The sequence below is a fragment of the Aquarana catesbeiana genome, linkage group LG02, assembly GCF_042186555.1.
Source record: "Aquarana catesbeiana isolate 2022-GZ linkage group LG02, ASM4218655v1, whole genome shotgun sequence".
NCBI lineage: Eukaryota > Metazoa > Chordata > Amphibia > Anura > Ranidae > Aquarana > Aquarana catesbeiana.
This window is the reverse complement of record NC_133325.1, coordinates 743,382,967-743,406,770: the sequence shown is the minus strand read 5'-3', so window position 1 is coordinate 743,406,770 and position 23,804 is coordinate 743,382,967.

The following is a 23,804-nucleotide window of genomic DNA, read 5'->3' as shown; positions in this document are numbered from 1 at the left end:
GCTGCACATGGTACAGTTCTCAAAAAACAATTTAACACAAATCCTGTACAGAGCTCTTCTAACATTCATCGAGTGTGCATACCTTATACAGAAGACAAGTCCAGAAAGCAATCCCTTTTAAAGCGGAGTTCCACACAAAAACGGAACTTCCGCTTTTCGGAACCCTCCCCCCCTCCGGTGTCACATTTGGCACCTTTCAGGGGGGAGGGGGGTGCAGATACCTGTCTAAGACAGGTATTTGCACCCACTACCGGCATAGACTCCCATGGGAGTCTATGCCTCTTCCTGTCCCTCCGCGCTGTCTCCTGGGAAACACACAGCTCCCAGGAGAGAGCGGGGACCACTTACGATGCGCAGCACGGCTCGCGCATGCGCAGTAGGGAACCGGGAAGTGAAGCCGCAACGCTTCACTTCCTGATTCCCTCACCTAGGATGGCGGCGGCAGCTGCCGAGAACCGAGCGGGTTCTCGGCGTCGCCTGCCGACATCGCTGTACCCTGGGACAGGTAAGTGGCCATGTATTGAAAGTCAGCAGCTGCAGTATTTGTAGCTGCTGGCTTTTAATATTTTTTTTTTTGGCAGTGTGGGTGGACCCCCGCTTTAAGGCCATTAAGGCAAAAATCCACAAGAAGTAGTACAAGTCCCCTAGAGTCCATGATTGGCAATAATCCACAAAGGCAGTAAGTCCATGATTACCAGTTACATGTCCATAAGGTCCCCATAGACTCTCTCCATGAACCCCGAAAAGGCTCCTGTCACAACCCCTCCCCAAAAGGGGTTGTGACAGACCCAACCAGGACAGAGGTTTTTGGAGGGGACTGCAAGCTAGCCTCTTGCCTACTGACTATGGGCCCTTGCTTTTAAGGGAACACTACTCTTTGGGGGGGGGGTGCCTGGGGGACCCTTGGAGTGGTCTTGCTTCTGATTCAAGTCCATGTTTCCCCAAAACACACAGACTCTGGGAACTGGAGGACCCATATACATATCAGCCCTCAGTCTGCTTGGAATGGTTTGGAGGGCAGGAGGCACTGTTTGGTGGAAGAAAGCACCTAATCGGGGTGCCAAGTGGTTCCGTCACAGGGGTGATCACCCCCATCAGAGTGTCCAGCTACATTTTGGCTCTATTTCCCCATCGATCGACCCAAGAACGCTATAGGGGCTTGTAGGCAGCCCCTTTTATGTTGATTGACATGTAGGAGGAGGTAACCTGGCTGGAAATGGTGGGAAAAAAGTTAACCCTTGTGCCTGGTTACCCCTAGCTCTCAGGTAAACCTGAGGACACAGGAAACCTACAAACATTGTAACATTCAGTACCTGGCTGGCTCAACAAACAGGAGGAAATAAGCTCAGCCAGGGGAAACAAGTGCTTACACAGGCAGACATATAAATCCATTGTAGGTACCTGCCTATACACTGGCAACCAATGACTGCAGAGGAGCTCATTGGATGTTTTTGTTGTTGTTTTAGGTAGATAGAGAATGGTAAAAACATCCATCTACATTTTTTATCTTCAACAACGGTAATTAGAAACGGTGGGTTGGTCTGCTGCACTGACCTTGACCTTAATATATAGGCTATGTTCTTTATATTCAGGTTTGGCTGGGGTGTACCTTTAAACCCTTCTGAATTCATGAATCATTATACTGAATTGCAGTTGTATTTAGCCACGTACATAATTTTATTATACTTTTAAATTAAATCAAACAGGCAGTGCTTTGGTTTTTTTTTTTTGCAGGAAGGATTGTTGTGATTAATGAATTTTGTTAAATATAAAAAAACAAAACAATGCATTTCTTCTTGAAGAACTCTTCCGACCCCTAGGTGTATGATATATATCTATGTGTTTTCATTAAATAACATGTCTCCGGGGTGTCCTCTGCCCATTGCACTCTACCAAATAAGCCTATATTAAGAAGTAAGACCCAGGGTCAATGAATGAAAATGTCTATAAATCAGAGGGAAATTATACCGCCGGCTAAGGTTTTGCATGTTTTTCATCATAATCAATTTGTTCAGCTTAAATCCTCCATATTTCTCAGCTACAATACACCACGTACGCAATGACGTGTTTTTCTTTGACTATTTAATATTAAAATGTATATTTTATAAAATATTGTAACTTTAGTTTATTTTTTATTTTTTTTATCTTTCAATATGTTTATTGAGTTTTTGAAAGAATAACATAAACATATGCAAACAGTTTTTTTCAACATACTAGTTACAAACATTAAAGAATAGAACAGCTGACATTATCACTTGTCCATTGGTAAGAAGACAACCTGTAACAATAAATCAGGCATAGTTGGTCCGAGGAGGGATAATCTCTATCACTATGGATATGCCACTTCCCTTCCTGGCCAAGGGTAAAAGGACCCCAATCAGAGGTAACTGCTCATGGGTGATACTCATGGGACACGGACATCCACCCTAAGAAGGACCTGGCACACCACCCCTATGGGATCTAACTGTGGATGTGCCTTATCCCTCACAGGACCAAAACCTGCCGACCCCAGTCATCCCTATCCAAACCCCGTGGTGGGATGACTACAGTTCAGTGCAGGGCCACCACAACAGTGTGTAAATTATGGGGTTCAATTAAGTACAGTAATACAAAAACATTTTATTCTTATATACTCTTAACGAATTAGTCAACTCGGTGAGTCTTCCGCTTCCCATGGGGGGGGGGGGTGCAGGTGACCCCCTCTCAGAGGTTGTTCCTTCAAGTAGGGAGGGCATATAGAGAGGGAAAGGAGTAGGGAAACCCTGTGATAGAGAGCGAGAGGAGAGCATGAAATAAAGAAAGAGTAGAAGACTAAGAGTGTCCTATCTTCTATTTGCTATGCCCAGGCAAAGGGAAATGTTGCAGTAAGATGCCCAGGATTCCCATATGGCTTCAAATTTTTCCAGTTTGTCCTGTAGTTTTGCAACTATGTGCTCTTGCGACATGATCCAGGATATTTTCCTCTTGGCTGCCCTAAATGAAGAGGGTTTTTTCCAGGCTCCCGCAAGCGTAATCTTAGCTCCCAGGAGGATGAAAAAAGACAGAACTTGCATGTGTTTGGAGATCATCGGGATTTTGCGATTTAACAGAGAACCATGTTAGATAGGGTGCTAGGCAAGCCCCAAACTTTTTGTAGTAACCTGTTGAGAATCCGTCGGGAACTGGGGATTATACTAATTTGAGAGACGTAATTGTTTCTAAGACTTCCCCAGGGGAGAAGAGGCCCTCCAGAAAGTCTTCATGGCATTGTGCTATCGAAGGAATAGGCAGGTCAGTGAAGAAAGCGTTCCTGACTGTAGGAGAGGGCGGATGATCGGCTTCGTAAAGGTTAAAAACCTTAGAAAGGCGTCCATTATTTTGGTTGGGTTCTGAGAGAGGTCCTCTGCTGGGGTTAGAATTTTCGGGAAAGCTAAAGTGCGTTGTTTGGGGGTCAGTTTCGTGGCAAGTTTGGAGCCAATTCTATCTCTTTGGGAATAGAATTTAGCTCCCGTCCATCTGAGATGTTGCTCTGCTGCTGTTGTAAGGGTTCGATTAAGGTTAGCTTGGGCAAAATCTAGCTGAGCTAAGGTTTTAGATGTGGGGTTTTCATTGTGGGCCTTGGCTAGGGAGCTAAATTCCTCTGTGTGCCTCTGTAGGTCTGTTCTATGTTCCCACTTTAATTTGGAGGAGAGCTGGATAAGCCTACCTCTCATGACTGTTTTGTAAGCAGCGCACAGAGTGGCGGGGGAGACTGAGTCATTGTTGTTTTCAAGGAAGTAATCCTTCAAGGTTTTTTCTAAGATCGATGACCGTTGGGTAACTATAGAGTGTTACTATAGAGGGTAACTATAGAGTGTTATGTTACTATAGAGTGGTCCGAAAGGGGAGTATTTTTCATTTTGGACGTTAGGGTCAGTGGGATGGATGCGCCTTGTGTGAATATGTGGTCTATCCTGGTGTAAGTATTATGGGGCGCTGAGAAATGGGTATAATCCTTTGTGTGGGGGTTGAGTTCTCTCTATCAGTCCTGTCGAGTGCAACTGGTGAGCAATTTTCAAACTCTGTTTAGAGGTGCTCTTGGATCTGGATGTCCCTTTAGCCGTTTTGTCTAGGGAGAGGTCGAAGGCAACATTGGAGTCACCTCCAAAAATTACCGTGCCCTTGAAATGCTGTCACAGGGAGCGTATTAGAGATTCAAAGAACTTTGCTTGTTTGGGGTGTAGTAAGATATAAAGGTGTAGATCTCTCTGTCTCTAGTGCCTGAAACTAAGATGTAGCAGGCTTGGGGACCTATGATTACTTCCGTCAGAGAAAAGTTAATGTGTCTGGAGAAACATATGGCTACTCCTTTTGTTTTGTTGTCCGCATTTGCGAGAAAGAATTGTGGGTAGCGTTGGTGTAGAAAGGTGGGCCTAAATGTGGCAAGGAAGTGCGTTTCTTGTAGGAGTAAAATGTCTGAACTCATGGTATGGTACAGTTGGAATAACTTCCGATGTTTGATCGGTGAGTTGAGTTCATGTGTGTTTTTAAGGTAGGTTTTGGGGGTTTTGAGTTAGCCATGGATCAGAGGGTAGGATATTTCACAGACATTGGGGGTTATTTACGAAAGGCAAATCTACTTTGCACTGCAAGTGCACTTGAAAGTGTACTTGGAAGTGCAGTCGTTCTAAATCTAAGGGGTACATCTGAAATGAGTGGAAGCTCTGCTGATTTTATCATCCAATCATGTGCAAGCTAAAATGCTGTTTTTTTTCCTTGCAAGTCCCTCTCGGATCTACAGCGACTTTACTTCCAAGTGCACTTTCAGTGCAAGTGCAAGTCCAAGTGCAGTGCAAAGTGGATTTTCCTTTAGTAAATAACCCCCATTGTGTAGCTCACCCATCGCCGTGATGATTCCAGATAATCCGTCCATTCAGCAGTACGATCCGACACCCATGCCTTGGAGCGGACAGTATGGAGACTCCCAGGGAACCTAAAGAGAGTAACAGTGAAAGCAGAGAAGGGGAAAGAGAGAAGAGAAATAAGTAGGTATAAGCAGATACAAACAAACATCTGTTGGTGTAGGCCAGAAATCCATAGCCCCACCCAGGATACGAATGGACCTGCCAATTCCCACCCCATAACCGGAAAGGTCTGAAGCACCCTGAAACTAGGGTCTTCGTATCATCTCTGGGAGGTGAACACTAGAGGAGGCGCACTGCGTCCACTTCGGTCGTCCTGCTGGGAAGAAATATTAACAGTGTAAACTAAACAGAACACCCAACAGATAAATATGTTAGAGCTAGTAAACCCATACCGTGGCCCCCCCCGCGGAGCCGACTTCCCCTGTCAGGTATCCCTGATACTTACGGAATTCCCCTGAGAGAGGTCATTCCTCCCCATTCTTACAGCCTTGGGGAGCTATACTATGCATGTTTCGGCCTATACATGTTTCGGCCGTTTGTCACCCAAACACGTGGCAGGGCGCGAGGGCTCCTGCAGTAAGAATAGCAGTTCAGCACATATTGGTTGTTGGTAGACTCCATATTGCAGAGTTCATGACATATTTCAGTGAGAGAGCAATAGGAGAAAAACAAAACGGTTAGGGTTAGCCATCTGTGGAAAACAGTGGAGAACATTTGGGCTTTGTTCCGAGCCCCTTTCTCCCTTGCCCACCCCCCAGGAGGGAGCCCAACCGGTCCACTTTCCCATAACAGTAAAGGAAGAGGAACAGTTTGCGTATAGGCCGGGGGATCCTGGGGAGATAGAACCAGGAGACAAAAAGGGAGTGGGGGTAAAAAACAAGTGCAAGAAAAAAAAATTTTAAACCAGAACTCTGGCAAGTTAATCTGAGCAGCTTATTCATGATGGTAGTGACTCTTTAGAGCGCTTGGAATGTTGAGTTACCCAGGCAAGTTGTAGAGGTCTAGCTGGAGGTGGATGCTTCGATGATGAGGGGGTCCCTTGTTGAATGAGGATGATTGGAGCTCTTGCGATATCAGTCCCAGATGTAGCAAAAGACATTCACCCTCCATGAAAGACGTGAACCCAAAGCCTTTATTGCAATAGGAAAAGTTGCCCATCTGTAGGATATCTCTTTCTGTTGCAGGATTTGGTGGAGCGGTTTAAGCAATCTCAGTTTCTGCACCGTATAGGGCGAGAGATCAGCAAAGACCTGGACTGTATGTCCCTGTGCAGTGAGATTATCAACAGCTCTAGATTTTCTCATCACTTCCTCTCTGACGGAGTCAAAATAGGGCTTGACTATAATGTCCCTGGGGAGGCCGTCTGATCGTGGGGGTTGCAAGGCTTTATGGGCCCTGTCGAGTTCCAGGCGTTGTTCAGAAATGTTTTGATTGATTCTAGCTGCAGATTGATCAGCCTTTTTTTCCATGACTTCAATCCTCATGCCCAGTTGCTGCAGTGTGAATGGAAGATGTTATTTGGGCAGCGTTGAGCGCCAAACCTCTGGACAGCATCTGGGAGTAGGCTGCCATCATAGAGGGGAAGTCAGTGGTTCTTGTAGGCCTCCCCTCACCAGCATTTAGGCCGGTTAAGGGGTCACTCATGGGTGTCATGGGGAGCCCATCTATCACCCTCCCTATCAGCAATTCTGTGGATGTGGGGGAGGGAGTCACCATATGCGGGAGACTCACTGTGCCCAGCGGGGATGGAGAAGCTGTGTCCTGGTCGGCTATGAACTCTTCTTCCTAAGCATCTCTCCATCGTGGAGTGGCGGCCTCCATTTTGGCGTAGCTGAGCGGGCCAATAGCGGAGCTCAGCTGGTGCGAGAGGTCCCTCCTGACAGAGTCGGTGGTCACCAGGGCAGTCCTGGTATGTTCCCCCCGCTGATGAGCGTGGAGCGGGTCTTGGGTGGGTGTCCTGAAGGCTGCAGCGGGTGTTACTGGACCGGAGTGGCGCGGAGCTTTAGAAGGTCGCCGCTATCTTGGGTGCTGCCACTTTATTTCATTTTATTGTATTAGTTAATTTTATAGTGATTCTGCAGTTTAAAAAAGAGCTGCTAGCAGGTATAAAGTAGAGACACCTAGTTGTTCACAAACCTGTAGAACTGTGGTTAAAAGTTTTCTTTTAAATTATTTTTGACGCCCTCAAACCGCAATGAAAATTTGGGTTTGAACTCTTCCCCACTCTATACAAATCTTGGTTTTAGACCTACTGTAAAATGCCTATAGATATCTCATAACAGTCTCCTGATCCAACTGTATTCAGGCTGACACAGATATAAAAGGATGCCAGGATCATGGCTGCCCTTCTTACTGCCATCTAATGTCTATAACCAGCTTTATTGTCAGATCAAAAGATCCTTAACCACTTACCTACTTGGCACTTTTACCCCCTTCCTGCCCAGGCCAATTTTCAGCTCTGTTGCACTTTGAATGACAATTGAGTGGTCATGCAACACTGTGAATGAATTTTTTCTCGTTTTTTTCACACAAATACAGCTTTCTTTTGGTGGTATTTAATCACCACTAGTTTTTTTTTATTTTTTGCTAAATAAACAAATATAGACTGAAAATTAAAAAAAACAAAACGTTTTCATAGCTTGTTATAAAGTTTTGCGAGCAGGTGATTTTTCTCCTTCACTGATGAACACTGATAGGCTGCACTGATGGGCGCTGATGAGGCTGCACTGATAGGCAGCACTGATGGGCACTGATGAAACTGATAGGCTGCAATAATGGACACTGATAGGCGGCACATATAGGCCTCACACATGGGCACTGATTGGCAGCACTGGTGGGCACTGATTGGCAGCAATGGTGGGCACTGTAGGGACTGCACTGATAATCAGGACACTGATAATCAGTGCCCTGATTATCAGTGTACATGTCCCTTTTAGAAAAGTCGGTTATCGGCTCTCTTCTCCTCTCCTCATGCCGTCAGCACAAGGAAAGGAGTGCCAATAAACGGCTTCTATTTACATCTGTGATCAGCTGTGATTGGACACAGCTGATTACGTGGTAAAGAGCCGCTAGTTGGCGGACATTTCTCCACAGACCAGCCTTTCAAAGAGACACTACTATTTTCATTGTATGTGTTCCTTTTTTGGCCATATCATTATTATTTTTCATTTCATAATAATTGCCTGAAATGTTTTTTTTTTTTGGCTTTATAGAACAGGAACTGTTAGAAAAGGTATTCAGTCTCGCTGTCAGATATGCTACTGTACCATACCCTGTATTTTATAAGGCAATAACACAATTTACCAATAAAGTGACTTGGGAAAGTGTCAGAGAGGTTTATGAAAAACAGGGTTAAAGCTGAACTCTGAGATAAGCAAATATTGTCTAAATACAAGAGTCGTGTATTCTTGCTTGAATCTTGGTGCGCTTTATGTATTTATTCCAGATTTCGGCAATAATCGAGTGTGAAACTGTATAGGAGCTTCCTCTTATAAAGACCAGTCACTGCTGCTGTCTCTCCTTGCACAAGGTGACTGGTCTTGTCTCCACCCCCTCCTTTAGTTTTCTACAGGCAGCCTTTAGTAGGTGAAGCCTTCTGGGCCCCTCCCACAGTTCTGCTCTATGCACAGGATATGTAAAGCACAGTGTTGATGTGACTGTTTCTTTTAAAAGGTAATACAGTGGAACCTCGAATTGCGAGTAACGTGGTTAACGAGCGTTTCGCAATACGAGCACTGTATTTTTAAAAATCGTAACTCGGTTTGCGAGTGTTGTCTTGCAAAATGAGCAGGATTCAGGCCAAAGTGTGCACAGTACCGCGTTTGGCCCGAGGTGGAGGGGCGCCGGAGCCAAGCGGCGCCGATCGCAGTCGATCGGCTCCGTTCAGAAATGCACGGAAATGCCCGAGGACAGCTCGGCTGACCTCGGCACACCTAGGGAACAGAGTCTTTCCGAGGTTTGCCAAGGTCAGCCAAGGTGTCCTTGGGCCTTTCTGGCTGTTTCCGAGGCTCTCTGGCGCCCCCCCACCTCTGGCCGCATGCGGTATTGCATGACATTGAAGTCAATGCGGAACAAATTATTTGTGTTTCCATTGACTTCAATGGGGAAACTCGCTTTGATATGCGAGTACTTTGGATTATGAGCATTCTCCTGGAACGAATTATGCTCATAATCCAAGGTTCCACTGTATCTGGGTTTGCAAAGGCATTTGGTGCACACATAATTGGTTGAAATCCTTTGTGGCTATTGAAAAGTAGATTTATATGAAAGTTTTTGTGCCCGGAGTTCAGATTTAAAAGTAGAGTTTTACTTAAATTGCATCTGCCAGCCACCTTTTAGCAGCATACATTAAAAACAGCAGTATACATCTTTGCAATGTAATACATGAGTTTATTTTAGAACTGCTACCTGCGTATCCTTATCATGATTCAGTACTTGGAAACAGAAAATACTGCACTTTTTGCCAAAAGCTTGGAGGTGCGAAGCCTCTTATGCTTACTAAATCCTTACTGCTTATACTTTAATGTCACAGAGGAAACATTCAAACAGACTACATGTTAGAGAACAAAAATCCATTAGTCAAAAAATAAGCACATTGGCTCTCCAAATTGTACTATTTACTAAGACATCAAAGTCCAAATGACTTCCTTTTGCTCAGAGGCAAAAACGAAACGCAGAAAACAAATAGAGTGTATGGACGGCACAGTTATGTTTTTTTTTCTGAAAAGATTTACAACATAGGGAAAATATAAGCAGGTAATTCCATTTTATAATGCCATTTACTGCAGTTATTCACTGCCACCTATTGGTGGATGTAATTATCACAGGCAGCTAGAGCACCAGTAGAGAGATTGCCTTGTTTGAGTTAGTAGAATTTTCTTCTGGGGGAAAAATTGCATTTTCTTAGTCCATCAGGCATTCATTTTTTTTTTCTATCTCCAACCATGATTCTGTTACAAGGAAATGCTGCTGGTTTAATAAATATAGAGGCAGACATTTCCAGCCACAAATAAATCTTTTTTATCCTATTGGATCTACAGTATACAGGTAACATATATTACCAAACGTATTGGGACACATGCCTTTACACACACATGAACTTTAATGGCATCCCAGTCTTAGTCCGTAGGGTTCAATATTGAGTTGGCCCACCCTTTGCAGCTATAGCAGCTTCAACTCATCTAGGAAGGCTGTCCACAAGGTTTAGGAGTGTGTCTATGGGAATGTTTGACCATTCTTCCAGAAGCGCATTTGTGAGGTCAGGCACTGATGTGGATGAAAAGACCTGACTCACGGTCTCCATTCTAATTCATCCCAAAGGTGTTCTTGCGGGTTGAAGTCAGGACTTTCTGCAGGCCAGTCAAGTTCCTCCACCCCAAACTTGCTCATCCATGTCTTTGTGGCCTTTGTGGTGGATGTTAGAGACATTGCGCTCCTCCACCTTGCATTTGAGGATGCCCCACAGATGCTCAATAGGGTTTAGTTCTGGAGACATGCTTGGCCAGTCCATCACCTTTACCCTCAGCTTCTTTAGCAAGACAGTGGTCATCTTGGAGGTGTTTTTGGGGTCGTTATCATGTTGGAATACTTCCCTGTGGCTCAATCTCTGAAGGCAATCATGGTTCCCTCAATGAACTGTAGCTCCCCAGTGCCGGCAGCACTCATGCAGCCCCAGACCATGACACTCCCACCACCATGCTGGACTGTAGGCAAGACACACTTGTCTTTGTACTCACCTGGTTGCCTCCACACACGCTTGACACCATCTGAACCAAATACCTTTATCTTGGTCTCATCAGACCACAGGACATGGTTCCAGTAATCCATGTCCTTAGTCTGCTTGCCTTCAGCAAACTGTTTGCGGGCTTTCTTGTGCATCATCTTTAAAAGAGGCTTCCTTCTGGGACGACAGCCATGCAGACCAATTTGATGCAGTGTGCGGCGTATGGTCTGAGCACTGACAGACTGACCCCCAACCCCTTCAACCTCTGCAGCAATGCTGGCAGCACTCATACATCTATTTCTCAAAGACAACCTCTGTATATGACGCTGAGCATGTGCACTCAACTTTTTTGGTCGACCATGGAGAGGCCTATTCTGAGTGGAACCTGTCCTGTTAAACCGCTGTATGGTCTTGGCCACCATGCTGCAGCTCAGTTTCAGGGTATTGGCAATCTTCTTATAGCCTAGGCCATCTTTATGTAGAGCAACAATTCTTTTTTTCAGATCCTCAGAGAGTTCTTTGCCATGAGATGCCGTGTTGAACTTCCAGTGACCAGTATGAGAGAGTGAGAGCGATAACACCAAATTTAACACACCTGCTCCCTATTCACACCTGAGACCTTGTAACACTAACGAGTCACATGACACCGGGGAGGGAAAATGGCTAATTGTGCCCAGTTTGGACATTTTTCACTTCATGATACTAAGCTAACTTCTCCGCAGGAGGGGAAACCTTGCAAAAAGATCTGAACAAATTAATGGGGTGGGCAACTACATGGCAAATGAGGTTCAATGTAGAAAAATGTAAAATAATGCATTTGGGTGGCAAAAATATGAATGCAATCTATACACTGGGGGAAAACCTCTGGGGGAATCTAGGATGGAAAAGGACCTGGGGTCCCAGTGGATGATAGGCTCAGCAATGGCATGCAATGCCAAGCTGATGTTAACAAAGCAAACAGAATATTGGCATGCATTTAAAAAGGGGATTAATTCCAGAGATAAAACAATAATTCTACCGCTCTACAAGACTCTGGTCCAGCTGTACCTAGAGTATGCTGTCCAGCTCTGGGCACCGGTCCTCAGGAAAGATGTACTGGAAATTGAGCAAGTACAAAGAAGAGCAACAAAGCTAATAAAGGGTCTGGAGGATATTAGTTATGAGGAAGGGTTGCGAGCGCTGAACTTATTCTCTCTGGAAAAGAGATGCTTGAGAGGGGATATGATTTCAATATACAAATACCGTACTGGTGACCCCACAATAGGGATAAAACTTTTTCGCGGAAGGGAGTTTAACAAGACTCATGCCCACTCATTAAAATTGGAAGAAAAGAGGTTTAACCTTAAACTACGTAGAGGGTTCTTTACTGTAATGCCCCGAATACATGGTCGGACTTTGTTCGGACATTCCGACAACAAAATCCTAGGATTTTTTCCGACGGATGTTGGCTCAAACTTGTCTTGCATACACACGGTCACACAAAAAAATCTGATCGTTCTAAACGCGGTGACGTAAAACACGTACGTCGGGACTATAAACGGGGCAGTGGCCAATAGCTTTCATCTCTTTATTTATTCTGAGCATGCGTGGCACTTTGTCCGTTGGATTTGTGTACACACGATCGGAATTTCCGACAACGGATTTTGTTGTCAGAAAATTTTATAGCCTGCTCTCAAACTTTGTGTGTCGGAAAATCCGATGGAAAATGTCCGATGGAGCCCACACACGGTCGGAATTTCTGACAACACGCTCCGATCGGACATTTTCCATCGGAAAATCCGACCGTGTGTACGGGGCATGAGAGCAGCAAGGATGTGGAATTTCCTTCCGCAGGCGGTGGTCTCAGCGGGGGGCATCGATAGTTTCAAGAAACTATTAGATAAGCACCTGAACGACCGCAACATACAGGGATGTACATATGTATATATGTATATACATATATGTAATACTGACATATAATCACACACACAGGTTGGACTTGATGGACTTGTGTCTTTTTTCGACCTCACCTACTATGTAACTACTGACCCCTGAACTCTGTGTCATCTACTACTGACCTCTGTACTCTGCGTCATCTATTACTGACCCCAGTACTCTGTGTCATCTAATAGTGACCCCAGTACTCTGTGTCATCTACTACTGATCCCCGAACTCTGTGTCATCTATTACTGACCCCAGTACTCTGTGTCATCTAATAGTGACCCCAGTACTCTGTGTCATCTACTACTGACCCCCAAACTCTGTGTCATCTACTACTGACCCCTGAACTCTGTGTCATCTACTACTGACCCCTGTACTCTCGTCATCTACTACTGACCCCTGAACTCTGTGTCATCTACTATTGACCTCTGAACTCTGCGTCATCTGCTGCTGACCCCTGAACTCTGTGTCATCTACTACTGACCCCTAAATTCTGTGTCATGTACTATTGACCTCTGAACTCTGTGTCATCTACTACTGACCTCTGAACTCTGAATCATCTAATACTGACCCCTGAACTCTGCCATCTACTACTGACCCCTGAACTCTGTGTCATCTACTACTGACCCCTGAACTCTGTGTCATCTATTACTGACCTCTGAACCCTGCATCATCTACTACTGACCCTGAACTCTCCATCATCTACTACTTAACTCCGAACTCTGCATAATCTACTGTTGACCTTTGAACTCTACATATACTATTGATCTCTAAACTCTGCATCATCTACTGTTGACTTCTAAACTCTGCGTCATTTACTACTGACCTCTGCATCATCTATTATTGACTCCTGAACTCCCCATCATCTACTACTGACCTCTGAACGCTGCATCATCTACTGCTGACCTCTGAACTCTATGTCATCTATTACTGACCTCTGAGTCATCTACTACTGACCTCTGAACTAAGCATCATCTACTACTGACCTCTGAACCATGCGTCATCTACTACTGACTTCTGAACCATATACTACTGATCTCTGAACTCTGCATCATCTACCGCTGACCTCTGAACTCTACGTCATCTATTACTGACCTCTGAGTCATCTACCACTGACCTCTGAACCCTGCATCATCTACTACTGACCTCTGAACTCTGAATCATATACTGCTGATCTCTGAACTCTGAATCATATAATGCTGATCTCTGCACTCTGCCTCATCTACTCCCAACCCCTGAATTCTGCCTCACTTACCACTGAAACTTTGTGTCAGTTACTACTGAACCCCTGCTCTTTGCATCCTATTAAGCCACAGCCAGTATTCAGCACTCTGAAAACCACACCCAGTTTTTGCTGCACCATGCGCAGCTCCACACTTTTTCTTAGACAGGAGACCCCAGCCTATGGTCTTGCACACAGGCCCACTACTTCTAGAATACACCCCTGACCTGAGCTCATTACTGCGCATCCATTCCAGATGCTTTTATGTGACTTTACATACAAGTACCTGGGTTGGATGTGAGAGGCGAATTTGCAGGGATGAGTGTGCTAAAATAGGGAGCTACAGTATCTCACAAAAGTGAGTACACCCCTCACATTTTTGTAAATATTTTATTATATCTTTTCATGTGACAACACTGAAGAAATGACTCTTTGCTACAATGTAAAGTAGTGAGTGAACAGCTTATAACAGTGTAAATTTGCTGTCCCCTCAAAATAACTCAACACACAGCCAATTAATTTAGAAAAAAAATAAACCATAGATCGCAGCTACCGTAATTTTTGGCAAAGACCAAAAAATGAAACTAAAAAAGAAAAAAAGGAAAGCAGCGCTGATCCAAAAAAACTATGAATTACACCCTCTAAATATTTATTTTCCGTGAAAAAGATGGCTATAGATAGGACCTAAAAATAAGCCTCAAATACAGTACAATGCTACAATACAGTGCAAACCAATAAAGTGCAAAAGTGCTCAAAATAGATAACAATCTATAACACATACAATAAATTTCATGATATGAATGTATGAAAAAAAGTCCATCATCATAATGCTCATAAACATATGAAAAAATATCAAAATTCATATATATATATATATATATATATATATATATATATATATATAAAAATTAATCAATACAAAAAAAAGTAGCGACACTCGGTGATATCTTGCATGTCGATCAGTTATGTGTAAATAACACCCAATGTGATCCTCCACTAGTCGTACCAAACTGACTCATCAGATCAAATGGCTGGTAAGATTGTAAACCAGCAACTGCGCCTTTTTGCAATCAATGCTTAGATCCAAAATTCTGTTTGAAATACACACTGTCCTCTCCAAATCTAGTACCACGACCCACATGTATTTGAGGTCCTCTTATGACGAAACGTGTAGGGATGGGCAAGGATGCTGACCTCAACACGCTTTCCAGGATCATACTCGTGACTCACATTCGAACTCAGCGGCCGGAGGCGTTTTGGAACACACAGATGCATGTAATCCCTAGAGTCGGGTCTGACACTTTTAAAATGTGAGTGGAATTTATTCTTAATGTTTTAATAAATCCTTTAAAAAACATTATTACTCTATCGGAGCCTCCTTCTTCCTTTTTACATATACATGTGGGTTGTGGCACGAGATTTGGAGAGGACAGTGTGCATTTCAAACAGCATTTTGGATCTAAGCATTAATTGTAAAAAAGCACAGTTGCTGGTTTATAATCTTACTAGCCATTTGATTTGGTGAGTCAGTTTGGTACGACTGGTGGAGGATCACATTGGGTGTTATTTTCACATAATTTAATGATAAGCAAGATATCACCGAGTATCACTACTATTTTTTATATTGATGATTTATTATATATATATACAGTCTCTCACAAAAGTGAGTACACTCCTCACATTTTTGTAAATATTTTATTATATCTTTTCATGTGACAACACTAAAGAAATTATGCTTTGGTAAAAAGTAGTAAAGTAGTGAGTGTACAGCTTGTATAACAGCGTACATTTGCTGTCCCCTCCAAATAACTCAACACACCGCCATTAATGTCTAAACTGCTGGTAACAAAAGTGAGTACACCCCTAAGTGAAAATGTTCAAATTGGGCCCAAAGTGTCAATATTTTGTGTGGCCACCATTATTTTGCAGCACTGTGTTAACCCTCTTGGGCATGGAGTTCACCAGAGCTTCACAGGTTGCCACTGGAGTCCTCTTCTACTCCTCCATGACGACATCATGGAGCTGGTGTATGTTAGAGACCTTGCGCTCCTCCACCTTCCATTTGATACCCCACAGATGCTCAATAGTAGGGATGGTCCCGATGTTCAATCTTTGCAGCAATGCTGGAGCAAAAAGTGCCATGTTGAACTTCAAGTGACCAGTATGAGAGAGTGAGAGCGATAACACCAAATTTAACACACCTGCTTCCCATTCACACCTGAGACCTTGTAACACTAACGAGTCACATGACACTGGGGAAGGAAAATGGCTAATTGGGCCCAACTAGGTAATTTTTCTTAGGGGTGTACTCATTTTTGTTGCCAGGGGTTTAGACATTAATGGCTGTGTGTTGAGTTATTTTGAGGGGACAGCAAATGTACACTGTTATACAAGCTGCACACTCACTAATTTACATTGTAGTAAAGTGTAATTTCTTTAGTGTTTTCACATGAAAAGATATAATAAAATATTTACAAATATGTGAGGGGTGTACTCACTTCTGTAAGATACTGTATGTCTCACCTCTGCTTCCCTGTACCACTCTGCACATCACACAAATATCAAAGATGAGCAGGGGGTTCAGTGGTGTGGCAGATGAGAAGGGGACTACAGCGGTAGGGCAAATTAGAAGGTAGGTACAGCAGTGAGGCGGATGAGGAAGAGGGTACAGTAGTGGAGTAGATGAGGAAGGGGTATAGCGGTGGGGCAGATGAGCAGGGGGGTACAGGGGTGGGGCAAGTGAAGAGTGGGGTACAGCAGTGGGGCAGATAAGCAAGGGGGTACAGCGGTAGGGCAGACAAACAGGGGGTACAGCAGTGGGGCAGATGAGGAAGAGGGTACAGTAGTGGAGCAGATGAGGAAGGGGGTACAGTGGTGGGGCAGATGAGCAGGGGGTACAGTAGTGGGAAAGATGTGCAGGAGGATACAGCAGTGGCAAAGTTGTGCAGAAAATACATTGGAAGGGCAGATGAGAAAAAGGGTACAGTGGTGGAGCAGATGTAAGGGGGGGTGGGGTATAGTGGTGGGACAGGTGTGCAGGGGATACAGCGATGGGACAGATGAAAAAGGGAGTACAGTGGTGGTGAAGTTTTGGGACAGAAGAGCAGGGGATTACTATGGTGGGACAGAGAAGCAGAGGGTTACAGTGGTGGGACAAATGAGCAGGAGATTACAGTGGTGGGCAAATGAGTAGGGGGGTACAGTGGTAAAACAGATTTGCTGGGGGGTATAGTGATCTGAGATGCGAAGGTGCAGGAATTGGGGCTGATCTGAGCTCTGGAGGTGCAGGAATTGGGGCTGATCTGAGATGTGATTGTGCAGGAATTGGGGCTGATCTGAAGTCTAAAGGTGCCGGAATTGGGGCTGGTCTGGGGTCTGAAGGTTCAGGAATTGGGCTGATCTAAGGTGTGAAGGTGCAGGAATTGGAGTGATCTGAAGTTTAAAGGTGCAGGTACTGGAGCTGATCTGAGGGGTCAGGGGTGCAGGAATTAGAGCTGATCCGAGGTGTGAAGGTACAGGAATTGAGCTGATCTGAGGTGTAATGAATGGTGCAGGAACTGGGACTGATCTGAGATGCAAAGATGCAGGAATTGGGGTGATCTGAGGTGTGAAGGTGCAAGTATTTGGGGCTGATCTGTGGTGTAAAGGTGCAGAAATTGGTTTGAAATGGTTTGAATATGCAGGAATCAGGGTTGATCTAAAGTCTAAACATTCAGGAATTGAGACTGATATTAGGTGTGAAGGTACATGAAATGAGGTGATCTGGGCTGTAGGAATCGGAGCTGATCTGAGGTGTCAAGGTGCTATAATTGGGGTAATCTGAGGCGTGAAAGTGCAGGAATTGGAGACGGTTTATGGGTTGAAGGTTTCTGAATAGGAGCTGAAGGTGCAGGAACTGGGGTGACCTGAGGTGTGAAGGTGCAAAAGTTAAGAGTGATCTGAGGTATGAAGATGCAGGATTTAGGGTGATGTGAGGGGTGAAGGTACAGGATTTGAAGGTGATCTGAGGTGTGAAGGTGCAGGAATAGGGGTGATTTGAGGGGTGAAAGTGCAGGAATTGGACTGAGCTGAAAGAACTTTATTAGGATGGCCACTATCACCTAACACTTTGTTTCCAACTGCATATTTCACAGAAGCACTCAGCTGGCATATCATGTCAACCTTACCATACTTACCTTGCAGCACACATCTTTTGGAACAGGGGAAGTTACCATCTACTTTACCACTTACCATTGATCTTTGAAAGCTCAATGTTAATTTCTTACAATTATTCAAGTCATTTATTAATTATTTATTTCAGGTACTTATATAGTGCCGTTAATTTACGCAGTACTTTTAGAAATATTTATTTTACATTCACATCAGTCGCGGCTGTCAAGGAGCTTACAAGTGTAGCACCCTCTAGGGTGTGCTAGATTTAGAGTAAGCAAACTATACTCTGACTCACTCTGTAGATCGTTGTGAGTCTTCATTGGGTTAGGGTTTATTAGAGGTCAGGGCTGGGTGACTCATCTTGGCAGCCCTCTGGTGCCTCCCCCTGGTCTGGAAGGTTGAAGACTCTTCTAGAATTGGAGGGCGGGGGTTAGGAAAAGCTGCCATACATATTTATGAGGCCTCAGCCAATCCCCAGTAGAGGGATGGCAGGGGAATGAGATGACTTCATAACTTAACATGGGCCATGCCAACAGAGGCAGTCGGGTGGAAGATGGAGATGCAGTGTTGAGGAGGCTGTAGGTGGCCCTGAGGGGTAGCCCCTAGTCTGGAGGGGGTGTCCTGCCTTGGGCTGGGGCTCAGATGCTGTAAGAATCCTGCCAAGACATATGGGAGGAGGTTTTCCTGGAGACACGGGAGCAAGAGAGAGGACAGAGTGAGTAGTTCTAGGAGGGAGACTGCCACATGTAGCCAGTCTCCCTTGAAGACAGTGGTGTTCTTAAGTCTTCAGGCCTTTCCCTGAGAGTTCTCCTGAGAGTCAGCTGAGTGGGCTGGTGAAGAGTCAGTTGGGTGGACTGGTGTAGAGAGACTGCCAGGAGGCCTAAAGTGGTGGTGCTGGGATCAGTGGCCACAGAGGAAGCAGGAGGAAAAGGTTACATGCTGTTTCACTACATTTGTGCTACACATAAAGGAGAAGTATAGTCAAAGCTTGTTTGGCTGGACTTCTCCTATGGCTCACAGGAGTGCAAGTCATTTTGCACTCCTGTGACCCGTTTTCAGTAGAGAGCGGACTGAAGTCCACTCCCTGCTGACATCACCAATGTCAGTCCAGGCACCACGTCATCCCAACCACGGAGTCTGGATCCGCCAGGTGCCTGGACTAACACCTGGCTCAGCCTCTCAGTGAGCTGCTGAGAGCCTGAGAGGACCGCTCTGCCCCTCCACAGCTCAGCACTCCAGTGAGAGAGGAGGGAGCAGAGAGCTGTGAATGACAGTGCTCACGGAGCACTGAAAACCAAGTGATCGGTGGTGTTCGACCGGTCGCCTCAGATGCAGCAGCGGATCGATGCTGCATCCACCAAGGTAAGTATGAATCTGCAAAAGAAAAAAAATTCCCATACTTCTCTTTTAAGAGACTGAAAGTTTCTTTTTGTAATGGACTGTTACTGATCTGACAAAGGGTCTGTCAGATCCTACAAGTGGGAATTAGCAGAAGCTGGAAAGAGTGTGCAGGAGGAAAGTAAAAAGGAGACTGTATATAGCTGTATATAGGAAGTTGTCCCTGAAGTTTGCTGAAGTCAAGTGGGCATCCCATAACCTTCCATCCCTATCCAAGCTGTTAAACAGCAAAAAAACAAAACAACGGACTGTTCCTTGAGTGGGGGATTCCTTTTATCTGCAGCTCCTACATGGGGGTGTGCTACACAATCTAAGGTATCTAACCCACATTTATATACAGTGGGGACGGAAAGTATTCAGAACCCCTTAAATTTTTCACTCTTTGTTATATTGCAGCCATTTGCTAAAATTATTTAAGTTCATTTTTTTCCTCATTAATGTACACACAGCACCCCATATTGGCAGAAAAACACAGTATTGTCGACATTTTTGCAGATTTATTAAAACAGAAAAACTGAAATATCACATGGTCCTAAGTATTCAGACCCTTTGCTGTGACACTCATATATTTAACTCAGGTGCTGTCCATTTCTTCTGATCATCCTTGAGATGGTTCTATACCTTCATTTGAGTCCAGCTGTGTTTGATTATACTGATTGGACTTGATTAGGAAAGCCACACACCTGTCTATATAAGACCCTACAGCTCACAGTGCATGTCGGAGCAAATGAGAATCATGAGGTCAAAGGAACTGCCTGAAGAGCTCAGAGACAGAATTGTGGCAAGGCACAGATCTGGCCAAGGTTACAGAAAAATTTCTGCTGCACTTAAGGTTCCTAAGAGCACAGTGGCATCCATAATCCTTAAATGGAAGACGTTTGGAATGACCAGAACCCTTCCTAGAGCTGTCTGTCCGGCCAAACTGAGCTATCAGGGGAGAAGAGCCTTGGTGAGAGAGGTAAAGAAGAACCCAAAGATCACTGTGGCTGAGCTCCAGAGATGCAGTTGGGAGATGGGAGAAAGTTGTAGAGAGTCAACCATCACTGAAGCCCTCCACCAGTCGGGGCTTTATGGCAGAGGGGCCCGACGGAAGCCTCTCCTCAGTGCAAGACACATGAAAGCCCGCATAGAGTTTGGTAAAAAAATACCTGAAGGACTCCAAGATGGTGAGAAATAAGATTCTCTGGTCTGATGAGACCAAGATAGAACTTTTTGTCTTTAATTCTAAGAGGTATGTGTGGAGAAAACCAGGCACTGCTCATCACCTGTCCAATACAGTCCCAACAGTGAAGCATGGTGGTGGCAGCATCATGCTGTGGTGGTGTTTTTCAGCTGCAGGGACAGGACGACTGGTTGCAATCGAGGGAAAGATGAATGCGGCCAAGTACAGGGATATCCTGGATGAAAACCTTCTCCAGAGTGCTCAGGACCTCAGACTGGGCCGAAGGTTTACCTTCCAACAAGACAATGACCCTAATCACACAGCTAAAATAACGAAGAAGTGGCTTCACAACAACTCCGTGACTGTTCTTGAATGGCCCAGCCAGAGCCCTGACTTAAACCCAATTGAGCACCTCTGGAGAGACCTAAAAATGGCCGTCCACCAACGTTTACCATCCAACCTGACAGAACTGGAGAGGATCTGCAAGGAAGAATGGCAGAGGATCCCCAAATCCAGGTGTGAAAAACTTGTTGCATCTTTACCAAAAAGACTCATGGCTGTATTAGATCAAAAGGGTGCTTCTACTAAATACTGAACAAAGGGTCTGAATACTTAGGACCATGTGATATTTCAGTTTTTCTTTTTTAATAAATCTGCAAAAATGTCAACAATTCTGTGTTTTTCTGTCAATATGGGGTGCTCTGTGTACATTAATGAGGGAAAAAAAATGAACTTAAATGATTTTAGCAAATGGCTGTAATATAACAAAGAGTGAAAAATTTAAGGGGGTCTGAATACTTTCCGTCCCCACTGTATACTAGGGTAAGGTGACCAGATTTTTAAAACGAAATCTGGGGACATATTTTTTTTTTACTAGTAATGGCGGCAATTAACGACTCATAGCGGGACTGCGATATTGCGGTGGACAAATCGGACACTAAGTGACAGTTTGTGGGAACCAGTGACACTAATACAGTGATCAGTGCTAAAATATGCACTGTCACTGTACTAATGACACCGGCTGAGAAGGGGATAACATCTAGGGCAATCAAAGGGTTAAATGTGTGCCTAACAAGTGTTTTCTCACTGTGGGGGAGGTGCTTTTACTAAGGGAAGGCATAGATCCCTGTACTTGCTTTGCATTTTAGGATCAATGTCTTCCATACTGACAGAACGGCAAACTGCCTTGTTTACATAGGCAGACTACCGTTCTGCCTGTGTACATGATGACCACCAGTACCCACTGATCGGTGGGACCCACTGATTGGCTCCAATACCCAAAAATGCAGGATCACGTATATACGTGATTCTGTGCAGCGCCACTGCCCTGTAGCAGTAAATCTGCTATGGGGCAGTCGGCAATTGGTTAAGATCATCAGCATTATGATAACGCACAGGCAGCAGGCATTCTATCATGGCTCTGGCTGGCTCTGTCACAGTGTGTCACATAACATGGCTGCTGGGTGCTGATTTTGTTAATTTATGACCAATAAGTGCCTGCTGCCTGTGAGTTCTGATATGATCCATTATGCCAGAGAGACAGACAAAGTGCAATGTAGTCTATTCACAGACACCCCCAAAGTACACCTGTGTTAAAGCCTTAAAGGCACTGGCAGCCCCACGATTGTATCCGCTTCCCCTCTGTTCCTACTGCTGGACATCGTCAGCTGAGCTCAGCTGCCTCTCTCTGCCCGTCGCCCCTGCCTGCCTCACAGCCTCTCAAGTCTCACTCTCTGGGTGGGGGCTACTACTGGGTGGGGAGCGGAGGATGATCACTCTGCCAGGGAAGGCAAGGAAATAAGCAGACAAGCGAATAGCCGGGATTTGAGCCAAGGCAGAAGAACGTGCGAGTGGAGCTGAATGGGCATGTGCCCCAAATAAAAAAATAATCCCTCCGCTCTGACCAGCACATGATCATCAGAAAGTGGCACAGATAATGGAAAAAATAACCCCCCTAAGCTAGTAGGAGCGGCATAGCGGGGGTGTGTAATTCCGTTTTTTTTTTTAAATTTTGCACTTACTGTCTTTGAAACTGCCCCAGCTCCTGTTAAATCCAATCCAGGGACAAAACCGGGGACAGACTTGGTCTGGGGACAGTGTCCTCAATCCGGGGACTGTCCCCAGAAACCGGGGGACATCTGGTCACCCTATACTAGGGCAAATTTAGACAGGAGCCAATTAACCAACCAGCATGTCTTTGGAGTGTGGGAGGAAACCGGAGTACTCGGAGGAAACCAACTCAGGCACAAGAAGAACATGCAAACTCCATGCAGGTAGTACCGTGGTGCAGTATTTTCTTTATCAAAATTCATTCTCGTGACTGAGAGTGTGAAGTTGACATTTCTTTATATAACTGGCACTCTCAATTTCTTTGAAAACATTTTTCGGCACATTAGGTCAAGAGTTTGCCTACCCCTGCATTACACTGTCTGTGTTGAGCACAGAAATCTTCATACATTTTGTACACAGTGCAAAGGTCTCCCTCATATCAAACAATAAGCTTGAAAGACAGCTGCAAAAAAAACAATCGCACTTTGAGGATATATTGTTTTTCATTGAAGGTCTATTGATAGAACTTTTACACAGACCTACACTTACTGTAGATAAGCAGAAGAGTAGAGTGCAGCCCTTATGTTACACTATTAAAGAGTTTGAGGTTTTTAAGAAATAAACACTGCTACCATTCACAGAACACCTTGGATTTTTTTAAATAAATACAAGGCATTCCCTGATTGAATTAAGTGGAGAAGAAGGGCAGTGATGTCACAATCTCCACTTCTTCTCCATAGGGAACACCTTGCAATCATTGAAAAAGTAAAAGATTAGGTGAAAGGCAGTGGTGTTGAGTGATTGATCTCCTGTGGTCAGTATGCAGTGGGGCAGACTGGCTCAGAACCAGGAAGATCGCAGCACTCGGGGTAGTAGCATTGACTACTACAGTGATTTTCAGCTTCCCCAGCGGCTCATCGGGTATGGAATATGCTCTTACATTGGAGGACCATAAACACTCAAGAAAGTAGAAAATGTATAGAATAAAATACAAATTTATTACAATCAATGAATAGCATGATACAAAAAATAATAAGTAAAACTGAAACACATGATGTGAGACAAGCAGTCAAAAGACAGACAGCTGGAAGAAGCCCAAATCGACTGTCAGGGAGACAAGGGGAATCCAACGCATTTTAACAGATGAAGTAAGGGTCTTCTTCAGGGAAAAATGGGCTAGGGACTTTCAGATGAATACAAACAATCTCATGTGTTGCATGTTTCAAACAAAGGAGATCATAACTCAACAAGAGGAAAAATACGACGCCAAAGCAGCGTCATAAAGCCAAAGCAAGA